The following is a 19,644-nucleotide window of genomic DNA, read 5'->3' as shown; positions in this document are numbered from 1 at the left end:
TTTTTTTTTTCAACACAAACACAGACTCTGGATTTGCACAGATATTTAGAATAGTTTATTAAAACTCAATGGAAACCAGAGTCCATGAAGAGTAAATCCTACTCTCGATGGCTGTTAGATTCCACTGTGTTCATCGGTTTTCTACAAGATTTATTTTACTCATTAAAATGTTTGAGTACTACCTTATTCTCCTGCCATTACTCAGCTTTACAAACAAGGGTATTCATATATAAATGATAATGTTAATCACAGTTTAGATACTGAAGGAATATAAAAAGTGTCATATGTTTTATCTGCTCAATAATACATGTGTAATAAAAACTAACAGGCTAAATTAACTAAATTTTACATTTTTACATGTCAAACTGAAATATGTATAAAAGGTGTATAAGCATTTTTACTAGGCAGCTTTGAGTAAACAGTAAATTGATTTTAAAAAGTAATTTAACTATGTTAACGGCAAAATTCTACACTAAAATTTTGCCGTTACCTTATGTCTGTAAAATGTAGTACATAACTGTTGAAAACAACGTAAAGAAAAGGCTAAAGTTGCAGAAGTCGATACTCTGTGAGTTTGATCCCTTTCACAGTGTGTTTTTGTGTGTGCACTCTTGGTTGCTCTTACTGTCAGAAATTTGTTAACCCTTGGTGACCTGCTATTTGTCCAGTACTTACTGGAACATAACAGTGGTAATTTCTCTGTTCTGTTCAGTGCATTACCATTTTTTTTTTAAATTTCTTCTAACTTCTTAATAGAGATAGAGTTGAATAGTAATTCTCTGTAGTATATATTTATTGTCCTCCTTCGTAATCTTGGACAGTCTGCCTAGATCCAGGAACCAATTTTCTATATGACTAAAGTATTTCTTAACTGTCTGCTGAGAAGTTTCTTTCTGTGCAGTATCTGGTGTTATTAAAGAAAATATATGAATCAAAACTGACTGCTTTTCTAAAAATGCACTGCAGTTCTTGTAGGGCTGTGTGAAGGGTAAAAGTTTGTATCGCAGAGGATCTGTGAAGCATTATGTCCCAGTCCCTAGGCAGTTCCCCATTGAATATGTTCCAGAATTAGGGTCAAAGGTGCCTCAAACAACTTGCCTGATGAGTTGACTCTAGGCACAAGGAACATGACTTAGATTCTGAAAAAGGCTGTCAAGTGCAAAATGCTCTTACAGGAAACATTTGGGCTCAAAGAATAGCCCTTTGTTTCACTCGGTAGTTTTCAAGGGGTCCTAACAGATACTGACTTATTAAATTAACTTGGTAAAATGTTATGGGGCCAAGAACAGAAGAGCAGTGTTTCAGGTGTTTTGTTTTCTCCACTGTAACATTAAATGCATAGATAATGGTTTTAAGTAGCTGTAATGAAGATCAGTGGGACAGACTCTCTATGAAATTTTTTGTGTGATGGACAGATGTGCAGAAGACTGTTCCCCACTCTCTAAAAAACTATTTAAAAGTGAAAGCCCTGATGGAAGTGTCACAAAGACAGACTTCCTTGCTGCATTTGTCTTCTTTTGGTTGAAACTTAGGAGTATGTACTGTGGAGTAGGTAATAGAGAAGGACTTGAACAGTCCGCGTAGAATGGTGGTGTTATTCTGATGATAAGAGAACATGCATGTTACAGATGCACCTTGCTGTGGCTGGATCAGGCTAAAGTGTGCTCAGCATTATATAATGCACAGTGAATCAGTGTGCAACTCTGTTACCAAAAGTACTACCACAGGTTAGGATGCTTTCTGGAACAACAACAACGAAGTTTCTTAACTTTATACTGATGACCTATGTACTCTCAGTCTGCTGTGGTTAAATCTGTGGTAACCTGTAACATCTGAAAGCAGACATGCTTTACAATTGTTTTTGAAAATAGTGAAATGGGTTTCTGGGTCCATTAATGGTTGCCCCTTTGTCTCCTGTGCAACTAGCTATTCTTACTTGTGTTATGTTGTGTTCCCTCCCTTCACCTGTACTTAAGGAAGTAAAAGACTCTGCTTTTCATTGGTTTTTAAACTGGATTATTTGTTTCATTAAAAAGCTTGGCAGATCAGGTGCAAAATATTTAGGAATTCATTAATGATGACTCTGCAAGCCATACACATCTTGTGTTTGTTTTATGTGAGGTCTCATCATGGGACGAAGTTTAATGCTAACAAATTAATACTTGTTAGTATTCTCACTGCTGCCGGTGTATATGATATCCTGTTATACTCTAGCAGAGAGCTGTGATTTTGTAAATTCTTTAATGCTGTGCTAGCTTTGATGAAGAAGGGTAAATCAAACTGACAGTTATACTCAGCAAAATTTTATTACCATTTGTAAACCAAGTATTTTATTAGTGTCAGAATCTTTTATCTTTTTTCTCTTTTTTTTTTTGTTCTTTATTCTTTCCTCCTATGTGACTCAACTGGTCATTCCTCAGCAAAGGTGAACATTTCTACCCAGAAGTTAATGGCACTGAAAATCTCCTGTGGTGACTCTGGGTGTAATAATTTGAAAGATACTTGAGGCACACATTACCGTAAAAGCAAGCAGAAAGAAGCCAGTGTGAAGAGATGGAAAAATAAAGTTGAAAAATCTCTGAGATGACATGTTTTCTCATCACAGCTACCAGTACTGTGCTGTCTGTCAACTGGAGAAATCTCAAAGCCCTGGCAGTAGCACTAATTTAATCCAGTGGTAATTTACGTGCCACTCAAGAAGGGGTCTTTTTTTAACATGAAGAAATTACTCTGATTATATAATTGAATGGTAGAATTCATTACTGGGAAATGCCACCTGTGGAGAAAGATTTGCTCTAAATCCATTTCTACTATGGAGTAGCAGATTAGTGCAGCATAAGTCACTCAAGAAGCCATCATGGAAATTATAGATGGAATAGACCCAATAAGCTAGGTAATCCATCCCCATCAGAGTATGATTGTTCCTTATAATGTATTTTGTATTGCCAATGCAATTTGAAATGGCTCAGATAACGAGTATTTGGCCGCTTTTATAGGAAATAAATGAAATGACGCTATACTGATCACAGGTGCTGACTGTGGCTGCTAGAAAAGCATTATTAACACTAGCATTAGCTGGTATTTCTTCAGTGTAGTGAAGTGCAAGATAAGTTTCAAATATTCTGTATAATACATTCTGAACCAAAAGGACAAAGAATTATTCACTTCTGAATCTTTTCAGGCCAAGTCCACAATTTGAAGTATCTGATCTAGAGACAGAGAAGCATCTGTTTCTACCTCAAGTGATAATGCATTCTGACTAGAGAAACCAGATACTTGTATTCTGCACATACCTCCCCTTATTCAACCAAGTCACCCAAAATTCTGGCTAGTAGTCATCCCTAGGTGAAATTAGTCAGAGATTGTTTACACAACAATCTGGTGGTTAGAGAACTCACCTAAAAAGTGTAGGGCAATAAATTTTGCTCAGTTTAAGAATTATTTTTCATATTCCCAGAGCAAAGAAAAATAAACCAATTACCAAAACATAAAAGTGTCTTAGGTAAGGACATTTTCCATACCATTTTGTTGAAATAAAATCCCTCCCACTAGAAATGTAAGTCGCAGGACAGGAAAGGGAGGTGGCAAATAGAAATCTGTTTCTGTCCTGCTGGCTTGTGTACTCGTTGGCAAGGGACAAGAACCGATCATCTACATCCTTGTCTCTAGGCAAGCATCTTTCACACCTTTTAGTGCACAAGGACAGATATGGTTAAATGCCCAAGGAAATGTCATGGTAAATAAAGAGACATTCCATGACTTTAGATGCCTATGCAGTTAGAAATATGGACTAGTAGATAGGCTGGATAGTTATCTGTCACTAAGATGGGTAGCAGCTGTCTAAACCATAAATTAGATCCAATTTGGTTGAATAGGATCTCACCTAAAATGTGCAGAGAACATGTCTACTTAAAAAAAATAAAATAAATAATAATAATAAAAAAATATATATATATTTACTCTTTTGTTGCCTGGTGTACTCATATGGAAAAAAATGTTCAACCTGTTAAAATTCATTGTATTGGTATTTTCAAGCAGTTCAGAGTTCCTGAAAAATGTTAAAATATTCATGCATGTACAGTTTTCTGTCTCCCTCTCTTAGTCTTTAAGATGTATCTGCAGTTCAAGATTCCAGTAATTGTGCCCAAATAAAAAATAATAGTACTAATGTGAGGCCCACAAAGAGAGATAGAAAAGAACAGCAGTTTAGTGTGCCAAGCATTGTAGACACAGGTTTGGTAGTTTGGGTTTTTTGGGGTTTTTTTTTGGGTTTGTTTTGTTTTGTTTTTTAAAAAGGTTAATTCTGGAGAATATATTACCTTTTCCAAGAGTACACGATGGCAAGACAGAATAGGAGTTTTGACTGTAAAAATTAAAAATAAAATATTTGGAAAGAAATTCCTCTGTCCATAGGCTAGAGTTTGTAGTCATTGTTCATGCTATGGATCTTGCAATTACTGTAGTTTCTACATTTTTTTTTTTCTCTATATAACATGCCTTCATAAAGAAAGTAAGGGTATACAAATGTGGGTTTCTAAATGGGTAATTTATAAGTGTTTCTTGTTATCTGGTAGCTTGCTTGGGAACCTTCAAACAAACTGTTTCTTCACCACCATCATTTAAAGAAAAAAACAAACCCAAAAGTAACAAAAATATTCCATAAACTATATTTCTAGCTCATACAGTTAAAAAATATTTCTCCAAATGGGAATATTTTCCATTATGTCTTTTAAATCTACAAACTGAAATGTCATCTTGCAGAAGCATGAGCTACCCTTTTCCACATCAATAAAAATAAAATAAACTTATCTCACTGTAAAGCAAGAGTTTGTTCTGAAAATGAAATGGTAAAAATAGCTCCTGTTACTTCTTACAGGGACTGCCGTAAAAAACAACTTATTGGACCAGACTGATGGACAATCTAGTGTAGCATCCTGCCTCTAATTAAGCATGTCTGTGTTAAGATTTTAGTTGTGATCAGAAGTGCATTTTTAAATCACTTGGTTCACACCATACCATGATCTCAAAGAACTCCCACAGGCTTCCTTAAAGTGAAACTGAACTGGAAGATGGATTTGGGGAGCGCAACTAACTCGTGCCAGCCATTAATGGGCATTCATTCCTTTGGGACCAGACTAAAGCTAGCACACAGTAAAACCTTGGGAATATGTATCATGCAGACACTGGGTCCTCAGCACTAGCTGTTTTACTCTAGCAAGTAGTGTGACCCACCAGGAGCAGACTGAAAATGTTAGATGTAACCAATGATCAATATCCTGTTCTAAAAATTAGCTATCAAGAAACAAGACATACATAAAAGAACTCTTGAACTCTCTCCTAAGTGTACTTTGAATTCATAGGCTTCTCCCACCAAATTTCTGAGTGCATTATGGTTGATTAGGTTCATAATAGTGTTTGTGATGCTCTCTAAGTCTATGATGAGATTATGATTAGCATGATCCTCTCTCTTAAGAGGGAAAACGGATGTCTCCGCTTATTTTTCCCTTCCTCCCCACTAAAATTCATTTGCAAAAAAGCTGTATCTTAGACTGTAATTACTGTATTCCTGAAACAGTATAAACTGTTAGTGTAGCAATCATTTCATCTTTTCATCCTGGGGAATTTAAATATAAAAGTGGTGTCGGGGGCTTAGGGGGAAAGACCCTGTTCTAGAGGCAGTCATTCTTTCAGCCTTTCTAATGCTTACTTTGGTTTGTGAAGTCTTTCCTCCTTGCCTCATCCATGATACCTTAATACTTCTACTTTTCAATTATGCTGCATACCTTTATATAGCTTGAAAGCGCTGAAAATATTGCTGCAAGATACACTACTCATAGGCAAGTACTACACCCACTGCTTCAAGAGAGCGTCTGGCATGCAGAAAGCTTTGCAGCTTGGTCACATACACTGAGAAAGGTAGTGACTCTGGATTGATAGGCAGACTATGGCATGTGTAGAAAAATCACAAACCTGCCATTCCTATTTTTTCTAATCCATCAAGTAATTGCAGCCCCTCTGAAGGACTGAAGTTGCTTTGAGCAAACACACAATCATGCTCACGATTGAGGGAGGACCGCTGCTCATGCTGTCAGATCAGTCTTAGCCTAGTCAATAGTTGACGTGAAAAAGTGCTAAACAATGGCTCTGAGCTTAAGGTGATTTCCATGATCTGTTAGCTACCATGGAAAACATGCTGCATGCATTCAGAAATATGGAATATGAAGTGCAAACTAAGACTTGCCTGTCTTCTCAAGAATTGAAGAGAGAGTAAAAATAGAATAGTCTGAACCAATATTGCTTCTCTGTTGAGATTTATGCTTTTTATTTATCCTGCTGGACTGAGCAAAATAATCTTTATTAGTGTATAGTACCTCTGCTATAAATAATATTTGATAGAGAAAAACATTATTTGAGTGGCATTTTGTGAATATTTTCAGTTAGGAAAAAAAAGGAAAAAAATGGAGGTGTAGAAATATTGTTTTGACAGTTTTTAAATGAATCATTTCAGCTTTTTTTACACAGCTGTACTTTTCATTTCAAGTGTGACCCAAATTAAAAAGGAAGCTAAAAAAAGCATTAACTAACCCGGCATTAAACAAAACACTTCACTTTCATTTTCAGTTGAGCAAAATCCTTCATTCCACCTGAAACTTTTTTTTTTTTTTCATTTGGAATAACATAAAGCTTCTGTGATAGATCTGAAATCCTTGTTTGTTAGGTTTTTTCCACTTTGCATAAACTCCCAATTATTTCAGCTCAGCGCAAAATGAGTTGGTTGTTTGGTCCCCAGTGTTCTTTAACCAGATTGTAAAACCCATTAAGAGGCCAACTGTGTAAGTAATTATTTGTTAACCTTTAACATGTTTCATAAAATTAGTTATCTCAAGTCATGCTGCTTGTGTCACTCAGAATTGAGGAAAAATGTGATATATTGTACTTCTGTAGTGCTTTTCGCTAAGTCCCATAACTCTAAGGTGTACTAATCATTCAAACCCTGCTGTTAGATAAAAAACATTTGCACATTTTACAGATTGCAAAACTGAGGCAGATGGAAGCAAAGACTATAGCCCTGGAGAGATCAATTTATATCTTATCTTTGCGTAGTGTCAATATTCCCCTTAATTTCTGCAGTTTCCCATTGCACATGAAAAAAAAGTGTGTGTGTCTGCAGTTACAAACTAGCACGAAGCAAAGATAGTGATAGAGGTCAGGTCTCATCAGTCTTATTGCTTTTAAATACCGGATCAAATTGGAAAATAAACTTCTTTCTTTTAAACTATGTCACAGTGGACATCTTGATGGTATGAATCATGAACATGAGCCAAGAGTGTGCCCTGGCATCCAGGAGGGCCACCCATGTCCTGGGATGCATCAAGCATTGCATTGCTAGCTGGTCGAAGGAGGTGATTGTCCCACTCTACTCTGCATTGGTGCAGCCTCGTCTTGAGGACTGTGTGCGGTTTTGGGTGCCACAATATAAAATGGATATGAAGCTACTAGAGAGTGTCCAGAGGAGAGCCACAAAGATGGAGAAGGGTTTAGGGGGGAAGCCATATGAGGAGCGGCTGAAGTCACTAGGTCTGTTCAGCCTGCAGAAGAGGAGACTGAGGGGAGACCTCATCGCGGTCTACAGATTCCTCACAAGGGAAGGAGGAGGGGCAGGTGCTGATCTCTTCTCCCTGGCGACCAGTGATAGGGCCTGAGGGAATGGCAGGAAGATATGCCAGGGGAGGTTTAGGTTGGACATTAAGAAAAGGTTTTTCACCAAGAGGGTGTTGGAGCATTGGAACAGGCTCCCCCAGGAGGCAGTCATGGTGCCAAGCCTGACAATATTCAACAAGCAATTGGACAATGCCCTCAGACATATGGTATGATTTTTGGGGTTGTCCTATGCAAGGACAGGAGTTGGACTCAATGATCCTTGTGGGTCCCTTCCAACTCAGGATATTCTATGATTCTGTGAATAAAAAGTCAGGGTCACTCTTTATGGTTATCTGTTGAGAGCCTTGAGAAAAAAGTCTCGGCAGACAGTTGTATTTCGAATAAATTTGTTTATATTATGAGGTATACAGCCTCAAAACTTGAGGAAAAACTCAGTCATATAAGCAAATAGTAATGAGATCCAGTACCAAAAAAAGCCTGCAACTTCAAAGGCAATTAGCTTGTCTATCTTTTTCACCTAGAGGTGCAAGAACAAAGCAGCTGTCACTCTTAGAATAGCTTATAGTGATACTGGTTTTGAAAACTCACTTTACTTTTTTTCAATATTCATAGCATTTTAAAAGTGAAGGAGAGGGAATGAAGATAATTCAGCTGAATAATTATGCTCAACTATTTCATAATTTTGTTCTTTTGTTTCCTTTTAAAATGGAGGGCTTTATAATGGAAAACACAGCTTCATTTTACTCATAATTTTTTATTTATTTGTTTTTGGAAGCCAAATCGAGATTACGAAGTCCAAATACTGTCTTCAGCCTCCTGGTGATTTGCTTACTACTGGAAAAATACTATTCTTTATTTTTATTGTGTCTGTGGTAAAAGTTCATATTGCTACTCATGACTGCTTATGATGATTTCATTCAGATCACTTGAACTATCCAAAGTCATTGATGTAATCTATACTGTCAGCCTAGTGGAAAAAATCTATGTATTTAATTATGACCAGGTGTTTCAACTCTTTAAAATAGCACAAAATAATGGGCCAAAAATCAATTTCTCTGCCAAATGAAAAAACCCCACCCTGACATTACCTGAAAACCTTTTCATCATCTGTGAAGAAAGTCTGTGGGCTGTCTCAAAAGCATCATTAATTAGTCTAGAAGGGTCTTTAAATTTGAGAGGTACTGGACCCCCACTCAACTCAGACAGGTTGTTAAAATTAAGAGCTTTGGCACTCCGCCAAATAAACGAGACTCTTAGAGCATTTCTGGTTCTCAGAATGTGTTGCTCAATACAGTGGTGGGCAGCAGGGGTACCTGATTATGGTCTCTTAGAAGCAGTAGGGCCACTAATGAGATGCTGGACCTCTGGCAGTAAGCACTTAAAGGGATGCTTGCAGCTTTCGGTGGCTTCACAGTATAAAAATGGTGCCTTTAAAAGTATAGTATTCACACAAAATACATACACAGACACACTCAAATATATAGGGGGTGTGTGTGTGTTTGTGTGTGTATATAAAAATAAAAAATCATTGTTGCAAAGTGGGCTAGTTTGGCAAATTTTTCTATTGTTGCGTTAGTCTGATAAGAATGTCTTCCCATAGTAAATAGCACTATGTAAAATCATCTTTTTTAAAAAGTGTAAATCCATTTTAATGCTTCAGACCCTTCCTAGATTTGAAAAACCTTGGTCTTTTTGTTGAACAGATGTGACACCAGCTCCTGATGCTGGAATCTAGCCATGGCTCTCTGTTCCCTACGTTATTTGAAGGGGACAGGGATGGTGGGAATAAAAGACAGAGACGGAGAGAAACTTCAAGGAAGTTTACAATAAATTGAAAAGACTGGCAAACTTCTGAGGGAATTTGTTCCCTTGTATTTCTGAATTTAAACAAATGGAATTAGCAGTTTTAATGACACTTCGACTTACTATCACTGGATCTTGTTTTGTTTTGCTTAGGGTTTCTTATCATGCGTGTTCTGGTAAAAATAAATGAAGAAATAATCGAGTGTCTGAGGATTCCTTGTAGAATCTTGGCTTCCCGTTGTTTAAAAATATGTTGCTGAAATAGCACCCAGATGCGGAAGTCTTAACTGTAGAAATGACTCATCAAAGTTGCCTGTGTTTCACCTTCAAGCACGATAATGTTATATAAATAGTTAGAGCTATGTTGAGAGCAGTGAAACAGAATCCAGACCTGGAAGGGACAGTTACCTTGCAGAGATGATCTGAACACAGAGGGTAGCCCTTTAGTGGTTTTGAAGGAGCTACTTTCATGCTGAGATTAGAGTAAAAGATAAAGCAGAACAAGGGTGTTCATAGTCTCTAATGGAAAGCTTGCCCATTTGATCTAGTTCCAAACCACTACCTACCACCCACCCTAAATACTGCCTCTCCCAGCAACTGTCAACAAAAGCAGCACTTCCAGGTATGACATAATTTTCTCAATTCAGGAGTCCTATTTTTAGTTACTTAATTTGATGTTAATGGAGATAACAGGAGTTGTCTCTGCCTAGCAGATGTCATTGCAAAGAAAAACAAAAGGGAGAGATCAGTTAAACATATAAAAGGTTGCTCCACCCCATCCCCATCCTGCATGTGTTTATTCTTTCCCCATTGTTTAAGTATCAGTTTTCTAGCTCCTTAGAAAAGGTTTCCTCTTGAGAAGTAGATGAAAAAATACCCTTTAAAGAAAACATTTTTTTTGTTTATATTTTTAATTTATAAATATCTATGTACAAAACTATATGTCTGTTGAAGTGAAAATAATTAATAAAAGGTGACTCAAATCGCTGTTTTTGTACTTGACTTGTACTGTCATACATCAACATAATTTATACAACTAGAATGATTTTCTAATAATTTTATTTCTGGACCGGGTTCTTTGTTTCAGTATTGCCTCCTGAATAAGCTTCCCCACTTCTAATGCAATCAACTGTTTACTCTCTTATTTGTCAAGATCTGCTTGGAGACTGTTGTAGTTCTTAAATGTTTTCATTTTGTGGTATTAATCTGTCAAAAGTTATAAGGTTGCTTTTGGGCTCTCTGGGAGTGTTCCCCAAATCAAAATGCAGATACCTGCCTGTCACTTACCTAGGTCTGCTGGGGGCTGAATGGTTTGCTCAGTAGCAGAGGCCAGGTGTGAGTGGGTGCTGGAAAGAGACCAGCAGCCAGTGGTGTTCCGAGAGTGCTCTTTGGTCAAGATCATGCTGACTGGCCGATTTGGGATAGTTCAGGAGTGATTCCCTTCATTTTCCCCTAGTACCTGCTTGCCCCTTCTCTCAATCATATTGACAATTGTCTTTTCATCCATTGCTTCAAAATATGTCATGGTTCAGTTGCTTAAGCTGTGTAAGCCTATCTCACTTAATCACTTCCTCGACATTGCAAAGTCCTCAGTTACCCAGTCTCTCCTGCTCTCTGATTTTGGCCTGGAACTAAAAAATGAGGAAAAAAATCCTTTAGTCTAACTTTGGCCTACATATATTGTAAAACTTACCTAACAAATACAGTTTGTCAGAGTTAGGTGATCTAATTATTACCTTTCAGCTATGAACTCATGAAACCTCACTCTGTTGCTCTAATGCACAGGGTAAAACACAGTCTGTCGTGGAAAGACCAGGCATTTCCTTAATTAATGTATTTGTTATTAGAACATTTTCCCTTGATCAGAGAGGGAAGGCTAGACTTTTTTTGTTCTTCTTGTTACCGAGTAACAGCAATTACAGATCCTGCTGTTCCCTGGATCTTGCTTTCCAGTTACACTCTTTTATTCTTTCAAAGTCTTATCTCAAAACACAAGCAAGACATAACTGGAGGCAGAAAGACAGAGAGCCTTCAATCAATGGAGATGTACAGTGGCAACAAAATAAAACAATACCTTCCAAACTACTTTAAAAATACACAGGAAATATTCTCTGAGATCTTTGCTCTTCTCCTGTTTGATATGATGCAATAAGACAGGAGCAGCAGGTCCTGTTAAATATATATTTTCAAATACTTTTAATGGAAACATTTCATTCAATCCACATAGTGTTAAGTATGAACTTTCATGAAAAAGTAATGGGAACTAAAGCTATAGTCAGCTATAGGTCAGGGAGCAAGCTCTGATGAACAAGTCTCTGTAGGCTTTCATGAGCAATACAAGCCTAAATTTCATGTACTTATTAGGCTCAGGTGAGGCTTACAGACAGGTAACTTGTCAGAGATGCAAAGGTGTACTAAACTGCAGCATAGTTTTAACCATGAAGGATGAGTTCATTGGAAAATTAAGTAAGTGTTTTGAAAGTCTGGGACCTGTTACAAAATATTAATGAGTGTTTTCTGGTTTTAGCCAAAACTGATTATTTATATACAATCTAAATATTTAGGGACTGATATGATTTTGTTTGCAATTGAAGGAGAAACTAATTCTGTAAAGAGATTAGTAGGGGTGGGGGTTTTTGCCTTTTTTTTTTTTTTTTTTTTTTAAGTGCAATTATGACACTGCAATGCTGATACCAAACTGGAGTCTATGTGAAGCTCCCTATGCAAAAAACCAGCACACTTAAGAAAATCATCAGTGCTTTTGTGCCTCAGTTTCTGTTTCTATAAAATGTTCCATCTCTAAGTGATACTGTAGCTTTATTCTCTAGAAGTCAGGCTGTATGGGCCACCACTGTATTTTGACTGTGCACTTGAGCACACCTCAAGTTCAGCATTTGGACATGCAGCAGCAATGTTTTAGCACGAATAGGCAAGACCCTACCATGTGTGAGCCACATAGAGTGGCCCAATCCACTATCTTGTCCTGACTTTGCAAGGATGTGGGGAACTTCAACTAGACAAGATACTGCTGTAGCCTTTTCAGGAAGAACACTGACTTCACATGCCCCCCGAGGGCAGGTATGAATTGTACCTTTACTGAAACTCAGGTGACTGTTTTGAAATGTGTGGCTTAACAGCATTGCACTGAAAGCAATTCACATCCTGGCATGTGTATTTGTGGAATGTAAGAAGAAATGTGTACTTTAGTTTTCTGCTTGGCTTACATTCCTCAGACAGAATAAATGTACAGGTACTGTGGCTTGTGCAGCCTTCGTGAGGGACAGAGAGGAACAATCAAAGGTACCATTCTTCTGTCCACACCTAGGTGATTAATATTTATTTCTTTGCATTATGTCAAGGAGCAGGCTTGGTTTCGTAGGTGCTGGCCCCATCTCATAGAATAGCAGACTGTTTAGTCCTCCCTTTACCTGGCAAAGGGTGCATATGCACATGTAAAGTGCTGACCTGCTGAGAGTTTGTCTTATATTGACCACAAGGAGAAGGTGTCAGATTCATACAAAATAGTAACTGGGTATAAATTTTTATAAAAGAATCTGTGGCATTTTGAAGGATGAGGAAATCATAGGAAGAGACAGGCAAGGGATAGTGGCATTTTGATAAAGGTTTGTGTTTAAAAGCGCAAAATCAGAATTTTAGTATCAGATATGCTCTTTGTCATGTATGCTACCTCATATTGTTTCTCTATGGTAAATACTAAAGGATATTACATCTTAGGATTTTCAGCTTGGATGCTTAAGCAAGGTAATTTGAAAGTTATTTCTTTTTAGTGTTTGATAATTCATGCTAGTAGTAGTAGTAACTTGGCTGCACAAACACCTGTGGAAAATTGAAACAAAAAAAGGGCAAATTCTTAAGTGAATAATTTATGTGCTGAAATATTTGTAGAAGGATCTTTGCACTGTCACTTATTTCAGCTAATTTTGGTGCCTATCCAAAGCACATCTAAAGCCATGGAAAGTATTTTGCTGGATTCATCTGGGATTGCATCAGAGCTTGTAGTTCTTATCCTGCAAGCCCATGAGTAATTTTCTTCTCAATGCAGAACTTTGAAGTCTTTTTTTTTTTAATGAATCAGAATGTGTATACATTTCTAACAAGCCCTACCCTACAAATCTGCAAACAGCAGGATGTGAACTGATTTCCCATCTCAAGTTCAGGCCCTTAAACTGTCAGTGTCACAACTGAAATCACTACTCAACAGCTGCTGACAGAAAGTTCGGAATACCAACTTTAATAAACAACTTTATTTTTAACCAGTGTCAAGATTATGTACATAGTGAAGAATTCTTTTCTCTGACATCTAGATCAAAAAAGGTGCATCTTTTTTATATTGAAGCCTTAAGTAAAAGAACCTACAATATTTTTGATGCAACTAGCAATGTTAGAACTTCCCAAACTAGTAAATTCAACAAAGACCCCTTCATTTAAGACAATGAACAATACTTTGGGGATCTAGTTATGGAAGTTATTTCCAAGAGCACTATGAAATGTTTTGCTATCTAGCAATGATGATCTAAGCTGAAAAGGCTCAGAGGATTGAGGCTTATCAGCAGAAAGAATCTACTGAAAGGACTAGAACATTCTGGGACTTGTATGACTGCAAGCAGTTTAAATTTTTTTTCCCCACATTATATATTAGTCAAGTACATTGCAGTCAATGGCTGTGCAAACAGCATGTGGATTTATGAGGCTTAGTGCAAGACTACCCAAACCAAGAACACCACCTGAGGAACCAGAAGCAATGGTAGCTTTTGAGACTCTTCCCACTTCATATGACATACATGTGCCTTCAGATGGAGGTCTTGCAGTAAAATAATCCTTAAATCTCACAATCCCACTGTTCCTCTTCTCTGCTATTGAGTGAGAATTATTACAACTGTAGCTCCTGCTTCAGGCTTTGTCTCTAGGTTTGAATGTAAACCAGCAGATAATAACAAAAAGGAAAAAAATACAGATTCTCTCTAACATCTGGTGAGAAAAGACAGACTGATTAAAATACAGCTAACCTTACGGATCCTGTGTACAGTAAGTATAGAAAGGATGGCTTTATCACAGATTGGTGCTGGTCTGTGGGAACCTGGATGACTCAGAAGTCCATGCATATCTTTTTGTGTCTAATTCTTTATTTAAATTATTTCAGGGAACAGAAAAGCAAGATTTAAAAATATTTACAAATTTTTTGTTTGTTTTTTGTTTGTTTGTTTTTTGTTTGTTTGTTTTTTGTTTGTTTGGTTTTTTGTTTGTTTGGTTTTTTGTTTGTTTGGTTTTTTGTTTGTTTGTTTTTTGTTTGTTTGTTTTTTGTTTGTTTGTTTTTTGTTTGTTTGTTTTTTGTTTGTTTGTTTTTTGTTTGTTTGTTTTTTGTTTGTTTGTTTTTTGTTTGTTTGTTTGTTTTTTGTTTGTTTGTTTGTTTTTTTAAACCATGCAATAACTGTAGATGTTGGGCCATGATATGACAGCAAAAGTTGAAAGGTAACTGTAGTGGGGTGAGAAGCTGGAGCATAAGAGAACACCGTAACTGAGTTTAAAATATTAGGTAGACACTGATTTTGTGCATGTTACCAATATTTCTGAATTAACTGATTGGAGCCTTAATGTCGGTGTTCCTACTGATACTAAGAAGGCAGGAATCTGTCTGTATCAAATAACTTTTCTACTATGCTGGAAAAGCTATGAACCAAAACACAACAAAATCCACCAATAATCAGATCTCTGATTTTAAAGCACAAGTACTTTGATGTAAGCATATCTTCCTGGAAATTCAGTAGAGAACTGGGGTTTGGCTATAAAAGCCTATGAAGCTGATACAGCCAAGCTGAGATAGTTTTTTGATTCCCACTGAGAGAGGCAGTCTCATTCATTTTATACTCGCTTTGCTTTGCCCACTGTCCTTTCTCAACCCTGGATGGGCAGTCCTGGACCTGACATTCATCTGACTTCTGGCAGGCCGATTCAGCTCTCAGAAAATATTAACTTTTCATGCTGGTTTAATTCTTTGCCAAATTAGTGAGTTGTGTCCGCTCAGTGAGAAGCCAGAGGAGTGGCCAGGAGCTGGGGTGGGCTCTGCAGGTGGGAGACCCTTCTGGGTGCAGCTAGGCATTAAGTCAGCTCAGAAATCGTGTCGCAATGCACTTGTAGGTGTAAATTTAACCTTACTGGCTCCTTCTGCACAGTCTATCTTTACTGAAACCTGATTTACTTGGATGCATTTTTTTTCTTTTTGCTTGTAGCTTTAGAATTTTTTTATTATTTTCTGCAACCCACATCAAGAGCTCTTAGGCTCTTTGAGGTCATTCCAGATCTTGTCAGCATGCACCAATCCACTGCTTGGTATTGCAAGGAATTATATCAAGCCTGAATGTTGGCTAATGTCAAGGATTGCATGTTTTAATAGTTTTAAAAGTTGCAGTCCTTTCTTGTTTTTCTGTAAATGCATTAATGGAGTATCAGAAATGTGTACTGTCCACTAGGATTGAGGCCTCGGTACAGCATCAGTTGGAAATACATTGTTGCACTGTGACTTCAGGACTGGACCTAAGAGAGGAATAAATCAGCAGTGTTGGCTTAGTAACAGCTGTAGGAGGTTGGGAGTCAAGAATTATATTCTTCCCTAGGTCATATTCCTTCCTGGACTATGAAAAAAAAAAAAAAAAAAGGCATTTGGTGCTGGTTTATGCTAGCAAATTAGTTCATCACCAGGTTGCTTTCACTCTCTAAAGAGTGAATCTGGGGACTGGAGTTCAAAACAGTACGCTCTTTGCTCTGTCTGCTTCTAGTAAATGTACTCCAATCTCCACACATTTAAGGCAGGTACTTTGTGAAACCTTTCCCTTGCCACAGAAACTAGCGCAAGTGACTATTCAATAGAGCAGTGAACAGGATCCTCCTGTACCTCACGTCTGCTACAGATACACTTGCCTCTCCTCACATCCCAACAGCCTACTTCAGTTTACACGCAATAAATCCTAGAGAAATCTCCCCTTGCACATTTTATTTATGGTGTAATGCCCATGTCTTTGATAATAACCTCCAGGCAAACATCTATATTCTCAGCGGCAGACAATGAATTTCTGTTTTAGGAGCGATTGCTCTCTTTTCACACATATCTGAACACATCAACACTGTTGCTTTTTTAGTTACCTGCCAAGACTCTTTACCCAACAGTGATCTTCATATTTATTTTTAACTTCCTTTAAAACTAAATTCCCTTCACCTGTCAACAGATGTCATACTGTTCTTTTAATTGCATTTCACTTAACTGTGAATAATCTCATAACAGTTTTCAGATGCTGGCTCTTGAATACTTTTCCTCCTTCCTTTTGTCAAAACACAAAAAAAATTCTGAATCTTCAGCTCCCACTGTATTACTTTCCATATACTCCTCAGTCTGCTGAAAACATTGTTGTCTTTTGATATTTATCACCCCAAGAGCAGTGTTATACACAGGTGTTCTGTCTCTAAGCCACAAAAAAAAAAAAAAAAAAAAAAAAAAATCTGTGAGAGAAGGAAACTAGGCTATATCTTTGTATATGAGGAAGAAGTGTAAGCACATCTCATGCAGCTAATTTGAATCAGCAAGATGTGATACTGGAACTCGGTGATAAGCATCTAGAAAACTCAATCCCGTTTTGGTGCCTAAACTGACTTTTTCAGTCCTCTCAAAGACCTTGCTATACAAGCCCAGATAAAACATAAATCTGTTCTCAGTCTCCCTAAGAAAATATCATTTTTCTGTGTCCAAATTTCCTTTGCCTTAACTGCAATATATGAAAGAATTTCAGATAAAGAGCTGCTGGACCAAGGTTTTCAGTAGCAGATTTTGTTACTTTCACTTCGCAGGCACCATGTAGTCAGTAGAGACTGAGGTTAGCTATTGGGCTGACAAAAACTAGGCTTGCCTCCTGCTAATATCCAGATATATACTTCTGATTTTTGGGCAAGCAACTTTTATAAAACTGTGCCAGACTTTTCAAGGCACTGACTATTTCAATTGAAAGAGCACTAGAAGCTCTCTGCTGTTGGAAATGGGTGGCCATGAACCTGTTAATGAAGGGAAAAATGAGTCTTATCACAATAAATACATACATATGCTGAATCAGTAGTACTGAGGTTCTTCACATTTTTGAAGTTTGGCACGTGCTCAAGGAGTCTATTGATTTGTGGCATTATGGTGTCACCCTCTCTCCCTCTTCGTCTTGTACAGATCGTGAAATGTCAGCATACTCATCATATCTGTGAAAGGAAACATAAGGATGAAAAAGCTGTAAGGGTGGGCCGTACATTTTCAGCATAACTTAATCTGTGTACTTCACAAACAAAACTCGGAATTGCACATTACCAGTCTTCAGAGACATAATGACATATCTTGTCCTCTCACAGTAACCTCTATCATATTGTAATAAACATCAGTGGAACTTTGCTGTAGACCCAACGTAAGGCGAATCCACAGTTTATAGAGCAGAGGCTGCACAGTGACTTCCCTCTGTCATATGGCATGGAGTACACGCCTCAGTGTGTGCTCCATGGGTAATGGGAGGCCTCATCTCTCTTACCCACTCCCCCTCCACATGTTTCTCTAAATTCAAACTTACTGTTCACTGTAAAAGTCCCAATATGAACACTCAGACAAGTTATTAGTAAGAACAGTAACTCATCCTTTGTTGCATTGCTGTTCTGATGCTGAAACTGAACAAGTATAAAGTGGAGACAGAATATAAGAAGAAGGAAAAAAGAAGAAAAACCCTGAAAATTATCTGTTCTGATTTTGGAGAGAATTTTCATTTCTGAGTTTTCATGAACATTTCCTGTTCTAACCTTTACCACTTAAGCATTTAGAAATAACAAACTATAATATATATGAACTTATCTTTTTGTGAGAGTAGAGTTTTTTAACTTGAAATTTGGCAACAGTTTTTCATGACAGCTAAAATAAGAAGCAACATTTTTTTCTTTTTTTTTTTTTACATTCACTTGACCAGCAGTATCTTTAGCAAAAATGATAATACGTACCCTTAAAAACATAACAGGGATTTGTAAAATTAATTTTAGAAGCTGGCATGTTGTGAATCAGAAATATTACAGTCTAATAAGAATTCATAATTTGAATGTCTCACAAACTAATTTGAGTATCAATTTACACTTTATTTATAAGCTCTATACAAATCTGGAATTAATTTCATTGCATGAACTATTGGCTTGCAGTAGTCACTACTGAACAGTTCTGCAAGCCACAAATAATTTGGTAAAAAAATAATAATAAGAAAATAATCTTAAGTAGCAGATTTTGTCATCTGTTTCGTAAAATTTAGAAAAAGAAAGTGGAGAAGGGGAATATGTTTATTATTTGTGGTAAAAAATTGGCTGAACTCTCATAGTTGTGTCATACCATTTATCTGATCAGTGGATAAAGTGGATAGTGGTAACAGACAAACCCAGCATCTGGGTAGATGAAGTTACTGTTTTCAGTTTTCAGAAGAGCACAGAAAAGTGAGAGCATAGATTATGTCTGCAACGATTTAGTAAGGAAAAAAGGGGATTCAGTAGAATAGAATCTCATCTATACTGTAATTAAAGAACTCTATTAGATTTTATTGATACCTCCTCATTATTAACATAGCAGAGAATATGAGCATGGCTGTGTGCTTTGTATTCTGGATGGAAATGTGAGATGTTCCATGTTTTGATTAAGAGCTTGGATAGTCTACCATATGACTATGTCTCCATGAGCCGTGGAAACATCCAACTAAAATTGATGGTTTTGCCCTTCTTCAAGGGATTGAATGTCTTGGGAGACAGGCTTTTCCACTACAAAACAGAAAGAAGCCTGTAAGCTAAAATGTAGATTCACTAGCTGAAGGAAAAAAAAGAAAGAAAGAAAGGAAAAAAAAAAAAAAGTAAAAATTCAGTCTCATGAAGCTAATTTCATGTGTAATTTTTGAGACTTTTTTTTAATGTCCAAGATCCAAAACCAACCTTTTCCTTGTTATATCTTCACTGAAAAGTTGTCTGAAACTACTAGTACAAATTTGATTCTGTTCTTGTTAAAATACACCCCAAATCCCTTAACAATTTTTAGTGTTATGTCAAATCAGGTGAGCTGTAAATTAGCATTTAGATGCAGACGTTACTTCATCTTTCCAGTTTATAGGAAAGGTGAATTTC

The sequence above is a fragment of the Platalea leucorodia genome, assembly GCF_965183815.1.
Source record: "Platalea leucorodia genome assembly, chromosome: 7".
NCBI classification, from domain to species: Eukaryota; Metazoa; Chordata; class Aves; order Pelecaniformes; family Threskiornithidae; genus Platalea; species Platalea leucorodia.
Note: the sequence above shows the minus strand (reverse complement) of the source record.